We start from the raw sequence: 17,026 nt of genomic DNA, 5'->3' as shown, positions 1-17,026 counted from the left end.
CAATAGTGAAGCCACTGTGTGACCTCCGAGGGCAATGCACATAAGATGGCCTTGCAATCTGGCAGAGTTGGGTGACCTTTGTAGGGCAGACAGACCAAATAATGCCAAGTAAAGATGGGCCATGCTAGTATTCCCCTTCCAGGAATAGTGACTGCTGTAGTTCACTTAACAGGCACTTCAACAAACCATTGTTTTAATGGTGTGCACACTTATGCAACCCACATATTGTATGCATCTCATTCAGCATCTCCATGACTTTTTTCGATACTGCATTGGATTGCACAGGTCATATGTCACATATCAGGTGTGTGTAATGTTATCAAATGCAGTATTGTGGCCCCATTGCATATCATAGAAGAGGCTGGCATGTCAACAGGGGTGTGTACACTCCTCATATCCACATGAAGCTTTGATGGTCGTCAGTGTAACCGGATTTTATTGCACATACATGCACTGCTGTTGATGAGATCTGCAAATCAAAGGTCAGGCATTAATTATTGTCATCAGACCTCATATCATCCAAGTTATGTGTCAGACAAACACATAGGGGCTGTGAGCAACAGAGCAAACATAACTACCAGACATCTACACATTCAGCAATGGTCTGTACACTTGTGAGGTATGGTGCACAGTACATGCCAGTAATGTGTACATGGGTGCAGTGTGTTCTAGGGGAAGGGGCCTCACCTACTAACACAACTCATGCATCACAGAGATGCATATTGTTGGTAACAAAGATTATGAATGGTTGCAGTGCATGCTGTTGAGTGCCATATGTCATGCATGTTAACTGTTGGGTAATGAGAGGTCTGTGTAATATTTTTGTGCCACCTCACACATACACGTGTGTGTGTGTGTGTGTGTGTGTGTGTGTGTGTGTGTGTGTGTGTGTGTGTGTGTGTGTGTGTGTTTAGAAGTATACCATAACATACAAGTCTTAATTTAAATTTCTTGTCTTCCCCTCACAGGTGGTGAGGTGGATCAGGGTCCCTCCTGCAGGCAAACTGATGTTAGTGTCCATACAGTCTCTGACAATGATAATAGGCATAGTGAAGCACAGGCAGGGTTGTCAGGGCCTGAATCTGTACCAATGGTTGGCAACCAACTTTTATCCACGCCCATCCCCACATACAGTCACAATGCTCACACATACGCCACCACCAGTGGCCATAGATGAGGGATAGTTGGTGGGTGGTGGCATGGGACAGGAAAGTGTGGTGACTATGGCAAGTGTGTCTGTACACAGCAGCCATAGCCAGATGACCGGAGAGGTCCCACACAGGCAGATGAACAGGGGTGCTCATAAGAGGGCTGCTGGCCATCATGCCCCTGGCAAAAGTGCCACAGCAGGTGTCACCAGATGCATGTTTCAGCCCATCATGGAGGCACAGGCAAGTATGGAACATTACACCAGAGATGGTCTGAGACTCCAAAAGACTACTCTTCCTGCTGTAAGTGACTACATGCAGATGCCCACCGTTATTTTGCAGGGGTCATGGATAGATGGTTGGGTGAGAGAGTGGGAATCCTCAACCATGTGGTGTCTGTGGTAGAGCATGTGGTGGGAGTAGGGTGTCAGCCACATGGATGTAGGTCAGAAACACCAACAGGTGGAGGTCTAAGTGGATGTGTGACATCTCGCTCCCGGTCCCTTAGTGGCAGTACCAGCACCAGCACTGCAGGGTGAGTGCTGTACACACCATAATGCTGCAGACCACATGCACGTGGTCCTGGCCATTCCCAACAGGGATGCAGAACCAGCGGACAACTGCCATTGTCAGGGGAGAGTAACATATCTTGACTTTTGCCTGATGGTGCATGTGCAACCCCTGGCAGGCGAAGTTCCTGCGTCTGTGGCCAGACACAGTGAACTGTACACCCTGCCATGTATGGTCCACAGCTGTCCAACATACTCCTGTATAGGGCAGCCACATGGCAGAACTGTGTGAATCCATACATGCACACACATCACCATCACAGCTAGGGTACTTCCATATCTACACACACACCACATCTGCACAGGCCATCTAATAAACAATCCCCTAACCCACACAGATGATGTCAACCAAACAGCTCAGCCTGGGCCTCTGATAAACCCACAACACACCCTGTGCATATGATGATACCTGTGATACATCCCTGTCATCCATACCATCGATGCAGGGACATGCTAATATGGTTCTGATGCACAGGGTGAATGTACTAAGGTTTAGCAATGTAATGATGTTTAAAGTGTTGTCAGCTGGAATGTTTCATGCTTACATGTGAGGGTGTGTAGCTGTCCAGCCCTGATGCATTCATTATTGCTGTTATTAACACTGACTGAATGTGGTCTCCATAATGTATTATGTTTGTGCTCTAGGTGTCTGTGTGTCAGGAGGATGTTGGTCTGCTGTCCTTTCGTACAAGGGGTGTGGCACTGTGGTAACACATTGTGTCATATCCTGGGTACAGGCAAGCACAAGTAACAGGTCTGTCTAACAGTTACTGCATGTGCCACATGGCTGATAGGTCTGAGGGGTGTATACAAGTGAATGCATGGTGACTGATGTAAGCAGCTCTTCTACAGTGGACAATGATAAGTGTACTGGGTGGCACACACTAAATGTTTGTGAATAACACACACACACACACACACACACACACACACACACACACACACACACACACACACACACACACACACACTTTTCTGTTGATGCAATACAGAGAAAATACTGTTCACATGGATGTACTTCATTTTGCAGAGAACACATTTTGGCCTATGTAATTCCACCAAGACCAAATTGCCAAAACATCACATCAGTAAATAATCAGTCTGCCAAATTTAATTTCATTGGAAATGGTACTGGCAGGGTATATGTTTTTTCCCCAGTGTAGTGCAAACCTGGAGCTGGTATACATAGTTGTGCTGGTGTGAGGGGCAGAGCCCCCCACTTTGGAGGGTGTGGGGTGGTGTAGAACCACATATAGTGTGATTAACAACTACTTAACCTCTTAAAATAACCTGGACAGTATACCATGACACTAAGCGGAGGGGGGGAGGGTACAAACAACAATACCCCCAATATGGATGGCTGTGCCCACAACAACCCCATCCAACTATGTATACCAACTCCAGTATCACTGTACAGCTGTACAGTGGGGAAAAGGGCATTTACACATCTATTACTGGTTTTGATGGAATGAATTTCCACAAGATACCTTTTGCCAGATAGTTCTTGGACAAATGATCTCCTGAGAAATATATTTTCTGCAAACTGAAGTAGATCCCTTCACATACACCCACACTTACTTGGCAACACTGAGATTAGAACCCCAACCTAGATACTTATTGCTACTAATTTGTTTGGCCTTAATTGCACACACCACAGAGCTTGCAGGGAGAGGTGTGTCCTGAGCTTCCTGTAAAGTGAACAACATCACCAGGTCTTGTACAGTATGGTAATGGGGGATGTACTGGGTGTTAATGGACAATACATAGTATAACATACTATCATATACACATTAACAAACACATACAGTCATAGACACATTTGACAGACCTAGGTTTAGCAGTGCTGACTACCTTGTCAGTGAGTCCATACTGTTACAGAGTTTTTGCACACAGCATATGCATCATTGGGCTGAAGAGTGTCATCAGTTACCTGTATGGCTGATAGTGATAGCAGACCTCATACAGTGGACCTTTGAACATGTACTGGGGGTACCATGGTGTAAAGACAGTATACCCAGCACCCCCAGCTCACATTGGATATTGTAATCACTGAAACCCATGGTAATGCTCTGACATACCCACAGTCACACATTTACTAGGACTGCAATACAAACCCTTGCCTATCTAATTATTGCTACTACAGGGATATGCATTTATTGCACACACTACAGGGATAGTAGGGTAAGGGTTTTGTCATGGCTCTCCTAATATCAGCAATATCACCATTCCTTATAATGTATGGCAAGGTTTAGTGTATTTGGAGAATGTGGCCTCAGAATGCTGTCTCCTACAAATATGCACACTCACACACAAGTGCACATGCATATAATAACACACACATACTCACATTTGCCAGGACTCAGAGGGTAACCCACACCTATCTACCCATTTGTAGGACAGTGTTATGCTGGTACTGCAAGCTCCAGATAGCCTATATGGTGAAGAGTATCACAAGGTATATTTAATGTGAATTACAGTAGCTGCCCTTTCTAAGTATAGCAATGGGGGGTGTAGTGGGTAAGAAGGCCCTCAGAGTATTTTCAACTACAAGTTTACAAACAAACAAACACTGTTATACTCAGTAATGCACACAGACACATTTGTTAGTACTGAGGTCCATAGGTGCAGGTGTTCCTAGGTGTTTACCAGGCTAATGTTCATGGAGAGATGAGAAGAGTAAGTCATGTGAGTACACTGGTATCATGCCACCTGAAATTTGTCAGCAGGCCATCTATCAACTGATGCCACTTGAATGATCCCCAGGGTGACAGTTAAATTCAACCTCCACTCATCTGCTTTTCTCTTGAAGAGGGCCACTGAGGTGCTCCAATTGACATGTATGCAACATACATGGCCAGTGTATGGGTTAGGGACCTGTACCCAAACATGTTCTGTTGACTGTAGTAGTCTGGTTGAGGTATCCATGGCATGTGGTGCATACAGTGTGGGGTTCCCAGCTGTGGCATTCATAGCACAGCTGGGCAGACATGTCAATGTCAGTCAATCAGAGATTGCTTGTATGCAGCCAAGATGTATACCTGACATCTGCACATATGTACAGAGGACAGACAGAAAGTAGATAGCTAACAGGTTATGCATTAGGATGAATGTTTTGACAGATAGACATCTGAAACTGATTGGTAAGCCATTACTACAAGACAGCAGTCCTCAATGACATGTCCTAAAAACATAGTAGTCCTACCATTAGTATCAACATATCAGATCAATATCCAATAGGAGATACATAAAAAACATACAGCTCAAACACCAAGAACATGATAGTCAGTACTCAGAGTCTAGCTTTGCATGCAGGGGTGTATGGTTCCAGTACTACAATCTACAAACTACTCTTACTTGGAAAAGCACTGTTAAAAGTAGTAACGTAATGATACAATACATTCAAATGTGACTGCATATAACCTGGGATACTACCCAAGTATGAAACACATACAAAGAGAAAAGATTGTGGTACTACCGATGTATACTCAGGTGTCCCATACAGTATACTTACACCCCTTGCTACTGTAATGACAGCACATAGAAGCATATTATGTACATGGAATTAAATACACTTATTAAAGATGTCATTATCCTGCTATTTGATCAAACTGGAATGTGGTCACTGGTTACCAGAGCTGTGCTTAACAGGTTTAAGCATTGCTTAAATGTAAATGCTAAGCAGATTTGCGCACTGGTAAGCGAAGCCTACACGGTGTAAGCGCATATTCATTTAACCGTACGTTAGCAGCACTTACCATTATGCAAACCCATGCAAACCCACTTAACTCATTCACTCCAATGGAGCTCAAGAAGTTTGCAGTGTAACTTCCAATGGGCAGAGCCTAAGCCTTTTGACAGAATCAAATTATGTCCTCACATTTCAAACAAATGTTCATATCTCTGAAATCATAGGGGTTATGAAAGGTGTATAAATGGCAGACTCTTCAGCACAAACTACTTTTATATTGGTAGTATTCTTTACGTTTTAGGTCTTAAATCAAATTTTATAAGCCACAGTAAACACAATAGCTATTACATTTGTAATATTTTGTAAACAACTTACAATATCTCAGCAACCACTCAAGTTATACACATATTGTCAGCAGCATTTTATTCATATGGCTGAGAGCTTTCATATGAGGCTAAAGAGTTATGTTGGTGTTATCTGGCTGTTGAGGTATTTAGAAAAATGTAAAAATTATATCTATATAAATTAATATAATATAAACAACAGTTAATATCTGTTAACTTGCACTAGACAAAGGCCAAATATCAATGCAGTTGAGTTTGCCATTGTGTAAGCTTTAAGATGAAATCCTTTAAAACCTTGTATATAGCACGGTTTTGGAATTATTGATGCAAATACGAACAAGCAATATTTGACACCTAGAGATGTCAGTGGGAGTTAACTGCAAATGCACGTGGAGACATCACTTGGATGTAATGAGTTTAAGCCGCTTTAAAGCACATTAATCACCCTGTCTCCATTAGCCCTTGTTCTGACCAGCAACAAAATAAAGCTCTCATGCAGGTCTTGAATCCAAGACCCTGTACATTATAGTCACAGCCCTTAACCACTAAACCACCTGAGCTGTAAGACTGTTTGTTGCTTTTTCAAATATATCATTCAGTACACATACTGAATATTAGTGAACTACTGCAATTGTTTACTACTTGTGAAAATAGTGTGGAATCAGTCATTTTTTATATATAAATATACACATATCAGGTAAATATGGTGAGATACATCATACATACATACACATATGCATACACACACACACACACACACACACACACACACACACACACACACACACACACACACATATATATATATATATATATATATATATATATATATATATATATATATATATATATGTATATATTACGTATGCCCATAACATGTAGTGGAGTCATACGTCAGCACCATAACTCTCAACCTCTTAGTGCAAGGGAACGTAATGTAAGTGTTGCAGTTATAAATGTAGAATGTTGCTACAGTAACTGGGGTTGTGTCAACATTGTAAAGGAAGGCTCTTCTGAAACTGACATGTACTCCATCAGCTACTGACAGACATCATAAAATCATCATAGTGAAGTACCAAACAAATCCCAGTAATGATCATGTGAAATACAACAGAAATATGAGCAATAAACGTGGACAGTCTGAAACAATCTGGTTAGTTGAGAGGTATACACAGAACTACTTAGTGTAAGAAATGTGGAACAGGCCTGACACTGGGGATGTTTAAAGCCATGAAAATGGGGATATATCACAAATACCGGAGTAGCTAAGTGCATACAGTTGATGCATTCACACCCTCCTGTCTGTCCTAACATATATTAACTGGAGGAGCAAAGGTCCCAAGCCCACATACTTCCCACTTGTTAGTGACATACATCTTCACAGTATCCCACTGCTTTGTCAGAAATACACAACACATATGGTAGCCAGGCAAGAGTACATCTGACAAATAGCTGGACATAACATCACACTAGGGTAATTACACTGAGCTGCTAGGCATGTCACCAAGCACTGTCTAAACTACAGGCAGACTGACACAACACTAACCCAATTTTCCTATGGGGGAATACACATGTAATTGCAAATATAGCAGGCACTACAGGAATGCAACAGCATGGAGTAACAGACACCAGTGTGAAAATGCATACCCACAACCAGTCTCAACACAGTCACAGTCACATAATGGCAAGCCTACTTATTAGTACAGTATATGGACTGTGTGAAAAAACTCATCATCATATTTACCACTCATACACACTAACCCTACATATACTGGCCAATTCACAGTGTAGTCTGATGCCTGACTGTGGTATGGGACATGTCTCAGTCTGGCCCTACAAACATATAAGCAAATAGGGTACCAGAAACTGGAGCAGCATACAATGTCAGATAGAACAGGACCAAGAACACTGACATCTACCCCAGTCTGTACACAGGCCAAATAACATTCACAATACACTGCTACACAATACTGACACTCTGTCAACAACAACCATAAGTACACAGATCTCACTACTGTACAGACTGCAACAGAATGTCTAGGTTTTGTCCCCAAATATAAGGCCTCCTTTACATAACATGTCTGGCAGTCTGATATATCACTGGCTTGATATCAGGAATAAAGTCAGTAAATAATGATATACTGTACATATCCACTCTTACTGCATGGCATATGGAAAAAAAGGTGACAGAGTTGGGGGACAGAGGCACAAACACAGGGCCAATATTGACATATTGCTGTTATAAATTAAGAAAATTGCTGGTGTAACAGGGTTTGTTGTAACATATTTCTTCTGAGGGATATGATGTCAGTAACACACATGGATGTTACCATTTACCGACTGTAATCATCAGAGTATGCTACTGCATTCATAAAGACAGAAAATATGTGGATAACACACCAAATCTAAGACTCCAAGCTCTAGCCAGTCTGCAGATAGCCCTACAGGTGAAAGTTTTCTCAACCACCTAACACTGTCATGCCAGACTTTAAATCATGCAGATCAGCCATATCTACATAAACCCTGTTAAACCATTACTTCAGATGTAGAACAGCAATACTTACATTCTATCCACATGTCTGGAACTCCCCCCTCCAGTTTGCTGGCCTGTCTCCATAGTGTTTGTTGTAAGAGGTATTTCCAACTACTCTCTGTGATGCTGTTCATCAGTCACCCACATGAAGTCCTGCTCACAATGAAGGAAAAGGGCCAACACCCACATGAAGTGCTTAGTTATAGGAGTGTGTTTCCATACAGTTAGCTAAAGGAATCATACCACAGCTCTTCCACATGCAATTAGCTAGTGGGGGACTACAATTTGTGCACAGGCCATAAGCTGATCATGAACATTTCCTACAAAAAATTCAAGCTGCTGCCTATGCAAAACAGATGTATTTTTCTACATCTACCAGAGAGGGAGAGAGAGAGACAGAGAGAGAGAGACAGAGAAAGAAAGAAAGAAAGAAAGAAAGAAAGAAAGAAAGAAAGAAAGAAAGAAAGAAAGAAAGAAAGAAAGAGCCAAGCATGTTTGTGTATGATCAGTGGGTGGAGAGTGGTCTCTGAGCATTATAACGGTTGCCTATATTATTCATTAATCCATGCTGTCACATAGTCATTGCACATGGCAGTAGACATTTATGGCTGTGGATTGTCTACAACAACCTCTATGGTGTATGACAACTGTTGGCCTTGTAATGTGGACATTGGGACATATAAGTCCTCAATATAGTAATGTAGCAAAACCCATCCCACATTCGATCCTGTTGTTACACAATCACAACATCCACACAGGATACCGATGACACACACACACACACACACACACACACACACACACACACACACACACACACACACACACACACACACACACACACACACACACACACACACACACACTTGCCAGTACTGAGATTTGAACCTCTACCTAGCTATATATTGCTACTATCGTGCTGCACATTCATTGCATGAGCCACAGAGCTTATGTCTGAGAACTGTCCAAAGGTATCTTTGAAGGTGAGTGACATCAGCAGCAGTGCTAACGGAGGGGTAAGGGAAGTGTAGTAAGTGTGAATGTCCACAAAATCAGGTGTCAACAAAGACACACACACACTCTCTCACAGAAACACACACATTGTCACTGTTGCCAGAACCAGAACTAGAATTCTTACCTAACTAGTTTGCTACACTATGATATTACACAGTTATTGCAAGCACCACAGAGCTTATATGTTGATGAGTTGTCCAAAGATATCTTTGAAGGTGAGTGACATCAGCAGCAGTGCTAAATGAGGGATAAGGGAAGTGTAGTAAGTGTGAATGTCCAGAAAATTAGGTGTCAACAAAGGTACACACATATTCTCACACAAACGCACACTTTTCACAGTTGCCAGGATCGGGACTAAAACTCCTACCTAACTAATTTGCTACACTATGGTATTACACAGTTATTGTAAGCACCACTGAACTTATATGTTAGAGAACCCTCCAAAGGTATTTTTGAAGGTGAGTGACATCAGCAGCAGTGCTAAAGGAGGAGTAAGGGAAGTGTAGTAAGTGTGAATGTCCACAAAATCAGATGTTAACAAAGAATCACACACTCTCGCACAAAAACACACATTTTCAAGGTTGCCAGGTCTAGGACTAGAACTCCTACTAGCTTGCTGCACTATGACATTACGCAGTTATCGCAAGTGCCACAGAGCTTATATGTTGGAAAGCTGTCCAAAGGTATGTTTGAAGGTGAGTGACATCAGCGGCAGTGCTAAAAAAGAGGGTAAGGAAAGTGTAGTAAGTGTGAATGTCCACAAAATCACATGCCAACAAAGACACATACACACACACACTCTCAAACAAACACCCATAGTTTCACAGTTGCTAGAACCAGGATTAGAACTCTTACCAAACTAGGTTGCTATACTACAATATTACACGGTCATTGCAAGCACCACAGAGCTTTTAGGGCTGAGCCTTGGCCAAAGGGTTATTTCAAGGTGACTGACATCAGCAGGAGTGCTAAATTAGGGCAATAGGAGGTGTAGTGAGTGTAAATGGCCTCAAAATCATTTATCTCCAAATACACATACAGTTTAACAGGAGCCATGTCTGAGATTAGAACTCCTACCTAACTAGTTTGTTACCCTACAGTATCAGTCAGTTGTCGCAAGCGCAATGGAACTTATAGGGCGGAGGCTGGGACAAAGGGTTATTTCAAGGTGACTGACATCAACAGGAGTGCTAACATGGGCAATGGGAAGTGCATTGTGTGTGTGTGAATGGGCCATAAATCATTCCTCTGGAAACACACACACGCACTCAGTCACACAAAACTTTACATTTGACAGGACTGAGTTTACAAATACTACATGAATACTTATCTGTACTATCGTGTTACACATTATCACAAACACCACAAACACTATAGGGCTGAGGGCTACAAAAATGAATGTCTATAGTGATTGACATCAGCACATCATGTCATATAGGGCAATTGGATGTGTAGTAGGTGGGACAGGTCTCATAATGGAATTCTCTCTGTCATTGTCTCTCTCTTTCCCACATCTCTGTGTGTGTATGTTTGACATATTGTAGTCTGCTGGCCTTAGATATGTGTGAATATTCCTATCCAATGTGTGTGTGAAGCATAAATGGTGTACAATTTGATGTGTGTGCACAGACATCTGCAAATGACAGATATGTATAGTCCCCTGTGTTGTCAGACATGGGCTTCATTTCTCTAAGTGTAGGACCATGCCCAGTATGACCTTCTGTATTGAGTGCGTGAATCCATTCCAGGTAGGATTATACTCCAGTCCAGGGTTTGGTGTTCTACATCTACAGTAGCAACCTGTTTCTGCAGGATGTCTGTAGATAGGTTGACAATATGGAGTCACAATGGGCGAAAGAGGGGAATACTGTAACTATTGCTGTCTGTGCTGCTTGTGTTACATGGTTGGTGTTAGCAGAGATAATCAGACATATGTACTGTTTTACACTGTGATGTATTATGTCATCAACTACCGACAGATATAATTATTTGCTCACAGTTATTTACCGGGAAATACAAGATGAATGAAGCTGAGTCCAGTATTGTGGTCCACAGCCTACACATTCTTGCACACTCCTGCCATTCTGGAGGGGTAGCTACAGACACTTGCTGATGGGTCTGTGTAAATGGTCCAGCACCTTGGTACTATGGTGGCCGAGGATCCCCTTCTTGTACATATATCGACTTAAAATAATAGCCATATCCTGCTGTGCCATAACTCTCAGCTGTATAGATTCACCCAGGTTACCCAGAGGCAGGGCTCATATATCTGGTCAGTTCCCCTTCACATTGTGGCTTACAAGCAGGTTTGTAGACACCCATTAATGGGTTTGCTGGCAGGGGTAGTATGGGCACACATCAGAGTTTCAGACTTTACACACTCCATGATGTTCATGCTTCTACACCCCCCTCCATTATTCTATCCTCTTCCTATCATTATGCTAGCAATATCTGAGAAGTATCCCTATAGCTGGCCCTTCATCCCAGTGGTATTTATGGATTGGTCCATAGTTCATGCAGTAGGACATGGGGGGCATGCTACTGGGATTTGTCAACATGGCCTTGCATTTGTGTTCTGTTGACTGTGTTAGGTTGTTAGTTAGGACCCCATGAGATACCATATTTTGTCACTATGGGTGACACACAGGCCTTTGACAGGGGACTGTAGGCCATTTGGTAGTGATGCAGGCCATCCATAGCAGGCCAGTGCATTCTGTCACTCCTATATTCCCAGGCTGTGAGCCAGTGGATTCCCCTGAGGTGACGGTAAGTGTTTGAGGTGTTACTGGCAATACTTTCTGTCCATATTGATCCATTGGTCTGGATGCAGGTAGGGTGCTGCTTACAGCTAGGGACACACCTGCATTGGACACCTCTTCAGCATGCTGCATTCTGTGGGTATTCCCATACAGAAGTGGGATCATACTATACTCATTCCCAACAGCAAGGATATGACCTGTGATAAACCTGTGGCTGATGGTGGGGTGAGCTGAGTGCATGTGCGATATGGAAGCTACTTGCAGCTGACTCACAGATATACCTTGGACATTCCCCTTATGCTACCTTTTGCGTGGACATAGGCAGTCTCTCATTACTTCATGACTGTTCCTTTTGTGGTCTGTCAGTGATTGGCCAGACTACACCAGTATTCCATACCACATGGACAACTAATATGCTGCTAACCTGTATGTACAATTCCAAAGTTGGGTGCAGTTGATAGTTACATTATATGCACTCTGTCTAGGGTACTTCCACCTATGTACTGTGTGTATGTATGGGCCCACATTCATGGCATTTCCATCTTTCAGATGGTGACAGATATTGACATCTGGACAGTGAGTATGGACAACTGCTGACATGGGTATTGCTGAGGAGCATTTTGGTTGGCATTGTAGTTGTCGGAACATGGCCCTGTCAACCACATTACTGCTCATAGGCCACTGAGACACAGCCCTCCATGCCTACATGCTGACCACTTCCAGACAATATGGAACACACAACAACCTAACACACAGACCCCTGCATATTGTACACATGCAACAATCTATCCTTTAGATTGGGCCAGCTCGGTCAATCTGTGCTCCACTGATATTACTCCTCACACTTACATGTTACTGCAGTTCAACATAAGATTGGGGGGGGGGCACACCTGATGACTTTAAACATGTGCTATAACTGTACTGGTATTTCAGGCACTCTGTTGGCTTCCATTTCATATTGTATTCTTACCTATAATGCAGACTGGAGGCATATCAGTAAAGTACAGATCTTAGGTTTTATTGACCAACATTTCAGTTTCAGACTTCTTACCATTCAGAACTAACATACAACTGCCAGACCTGTTGTAGTCTGTCTGTGAAGGTCTGGAGGGGGGCTGTTCACCATTGCCATCAATTGGATGCCTTAGCCCAGCTTTTCTTTATGGTCATTTATACCTGTTCTGCTGGTTGAGGCTGGTGGTGGGTATGTGAGCCTCACTGATATGCATGTGTGTGTCCTATGGACACCCACAGTTATTTGGGCCACCACGTGTACTGCGGTTGAATTTGTCACCTTGTCTAGTACTGACTATTATGTTGACACCAGTATTTGTTATGGATTTCATGCTGCCCATATAGGTGTCCACTATCTGCTGCCATCCCATTCAGCCACTCAATACCCTTGCATGCTCACGTCCATACCATAGATACAGCTATCCGAACATACTACTCCATTCAGTAATTGATAGGAAGAGTGACTTATCTTGTGGCTGGGCCAGTATTGGGAATGATGCAGGAGGACTGACTATGTCGGATGCACATAGTACACTCCCTATACATGGTAAAGCACAGGTAGTGTCATGTTTGGCATCCTTTTTAATGTATGTGTGAGTCAGAGAGAGGTGTCATTCCCTGGGTCCCTACCATGTCAGTGTATGTGCTATGCATTGCCTCTTTGCCAAGACCTGGGCATACTGGGCACGTGTCCTTCTGCCTACATGGGAAAGCTCAGGTAGTTCCTCCCCCGAGTCACTCTGTGAATGTGCTGACCTTGGCAATGGTGGGGGGCTGTGTGGCCTAGACCCATGCTGGTCCTGCCGCAGCTGTTTCCACAGGATCATATTGTGTAGCATGGCACATACTATGAAAATCTGTGTACATATAGCTGGAGAGTACTGCAAGGCTCCACTGGATATGACTAGGCAGCGGAACTGTGACTTGAGCATCCCAAACACATGCTCTATTATGATTCGGGTTTGTGCTTGTGCCTCATTATGGAGTTCTTGTTCAGGTGTGTGTGGATTTCTGAGGGGTGTCATCAGCCACAGCTCCAGTGCATAGCCAGCATCCCCCACTAGGTGGCCATATGGGATGTCCCCACTGGCAAATGACTGATACAGCTGTGTTATATGCCCAATGTGGGAGTTGTGATAGCTTCCAGGACTGCCAGCACACACATTCAAGATAATGCCCTGGGCATTGCACATGACCTGGCAGCTGATGGAGGGGAAGCCATTGTGGTTTATGTAGACCCTATCCCACTCGCCAGGTGGTGCTTTGATGTGTATGTGCATGCAGTCTATAGCACCCACTACCTCAGGGTATTCTGCTATTTGGTGGAATAGATGCATATTGCTGGTCAACGTCTCATGGGTGTTGAGGAAATATATGTGCTCACTGGCCTGTGTTGGCATGGCATCCAGGAACTGGTGGAGTACCCTGGATCCTGATGCCTGTGTGATTCCCCATGATATCCCCAGTTGTCCTTTGGAAGGTACCTGTGGCTAGTATTCTTAATCCTCCACATACCTTGGTATCCACTGGGATGGGTTCCCCTCTGTTGGTTCTGTGTGTGTGAGGTGGGCCCAGCACAGCTCAACAATTTGCTGTAGAATATCCCTGTCCATCCTATAGCGCTCCACTATCTCCAGCTCATGTAGCTCCTGGTAGTTTACCCTGGGTCTGTACATTCTTCTCCTCCTCCTCACTGTGGGATGGTCATCAGCATTCACATCCTCACCACCCTCAGCCTCATGCACATATTGCTGTATGAAAGCGACAGCAGCCCCAAACATTTTGTTTGTTTTGTCAGGTAAATTCTCCCCATCTGTGTACATTGGTGGTGTAGAGTTTGTGGGAAAACCAGACTGAAAGGTGTTTGCATAGTTTATAGTAGTGTGGTGATTCCTGTGTAATTGGCTGATTCTGATACATTTCACCTGCCATCTATGCTAGTTCTCCTTGATTGCCTTCCTACTACTGTTTTCCCTTCCCATTGCCTTCCCATTTAAACCCCGAGGTGTGCTGCACATACCCACTGCTCACATGTGAACAGTGTTGCTATTTCCTGTTTTTTTTTTTTTAAGCCAGTGCATAGCGCGCACACCCATTTAAGCAGGGAAAACAGTGCTCAACAATGTGATGCACACCCCCTTCCTTAGATTTGCTTAGCTAAGGGCAGACATGGGCCAAAGAGCTCCAATAAGCTGACAGCATGCATTACACACCACCTTATGAGGTCATCCACTGCTTATACTTATACAATGGTGTTGCTGCACCTACATGGTTGGGTACAAACTAACACTGACAGGAAATTTGTGATTCAGTATCAGTCCTCTCATTTACATAAGCCAGAATGCTAATTCATAGTTACCACACTCACACAGAGCCTTCCCCCTTAGCAACCACTATTCCCTGGTATTGCTGTATTATGCATGGCATTGACTATCATGGCAGAATGCTGATTTGGGTACAAAAGCTTATTTTCCCCTTTTTTTCTTATTTTTGTGGTGATCCTGTTTGCACACGGCTGCTTAAACGGTCGAGATCATCCAAAAAAATAAATAAACTTGTTTTTTGTAAAATTGCATCTATTTTTCATGCCAATGGCCATATATTTGGCCATTGGCATGCCTACTAAATTGAATACATGCTTTCTTTCTAGCTGATATGCCTCCATTTTGTAATTTGCAGAAATATATTCGGTTAGTAACCAAACACATTTCTACAGGTTACACTATTCCTGCACAAATGCCTGCCTGCTTCCTGGATTGCTAATTCACCTCATTTGCATGGTTTTCACCAGCAAATGAGGTAATTAGCATATAGCAGTGGTGTCTGTGCAGTTATAGTGTAGAAGTGGTCGTGCACATCCCAGGAGCTCGTTCCTGAATCGTTCGTCGGCCATATTGCGTGTAGCAGCTCTTGCACTATTCCTGCACTCTGTATAGAGCTTACTGAATCTGATTTTCATATAGAAAGAAAACACATTTGATGAGCACTATAATATTGGGTAAAATAGCCTATGTTGCAAACTTTTACATGATACCAGTGAGGTATGAAAAAGAAATTATGATGACAGTATGTTCATGTATCTGGAGGACGAGACTGAACAATGTATAGAGAGGAATTTTATATATGAAAGTAGAGCAGGGGGGCTGGGATTGATAAACCCAATTGTATATGCAACTTCTTTAAATATGTATAAACTATTACAAGGAGTTATGGAAGATAAAAATTTGGTAGAGACAATAATATATGGTAAATACAAGGAACTCTGGGAAAAAATGGGAAAGAAGAAAAGAAGTAAAAGTGTTATTAATGATGAAAGAATTTCATAGCTAAATTGTGTTATGAAAACTAAAAAAAGAATGTAATAGAAAATAACAGAATGTAATGGTATGTTAATATTATGAAATCTTTTTAATCTGTTGATCCATGGAAAGAGTTAGAAATAAGTGAGAGAAAAGCAATAAAGATGAGATATACAAATTATAAAAGAATTAAAGAATAAAATTATTTTTTTTTTTGTTGAGGTTGTCCATAGATAAATTATCAGTAAAAGCAAATATGGCATACAGAAATAAACAGGATAGAATATGTAATAAGTGTAAAGAGTTTAAAACTACAGAACATGTATTTTTAAAATGTGAAAGAATTTAACAGTGGTGGAAAGAAGCATGTAAATATGATGCGGTTAAAGATTACTTGAAATTTGAAGTGTTAAATATGGACATGATAGAATATGGTTATTATGGAACAAGATCTCAAGAAAAGCCAAAGAAAATGGACAGAATTATATTTTATGTAACATGGACAGTATGGAAGAGAGGCTTAATGGGATCACATGCAATGGAAAATGGACTGACAAAAAGTACTGGAGAAAATATGATTTTGTTTGTGGGTAAAAGGGTGGGGATGGTGTATTGAGTGATGTTATTCATGTAAATAATGTATATATGTGAATATATA

This window comes from Protopterus annectens, chromosome 3.part0, assembly GCF_019279795.1.
Source record: "Protopterus annectens isolate FY-2018-M chromosome 3.part0, PAN1.0, whole genome shotgun sequence".
In the NCBI taxonomy this organism is placed as follows: Eukaryota; Metazoa; Chordata; order Ceratodontiformes; family Protopteridae; genus Protopterus; species Protopterus annectens.
The sequence above is the reverse complement of the archived record's forward strand: the minus strand, read 5'-3'. Positions refer to the sequence as shown.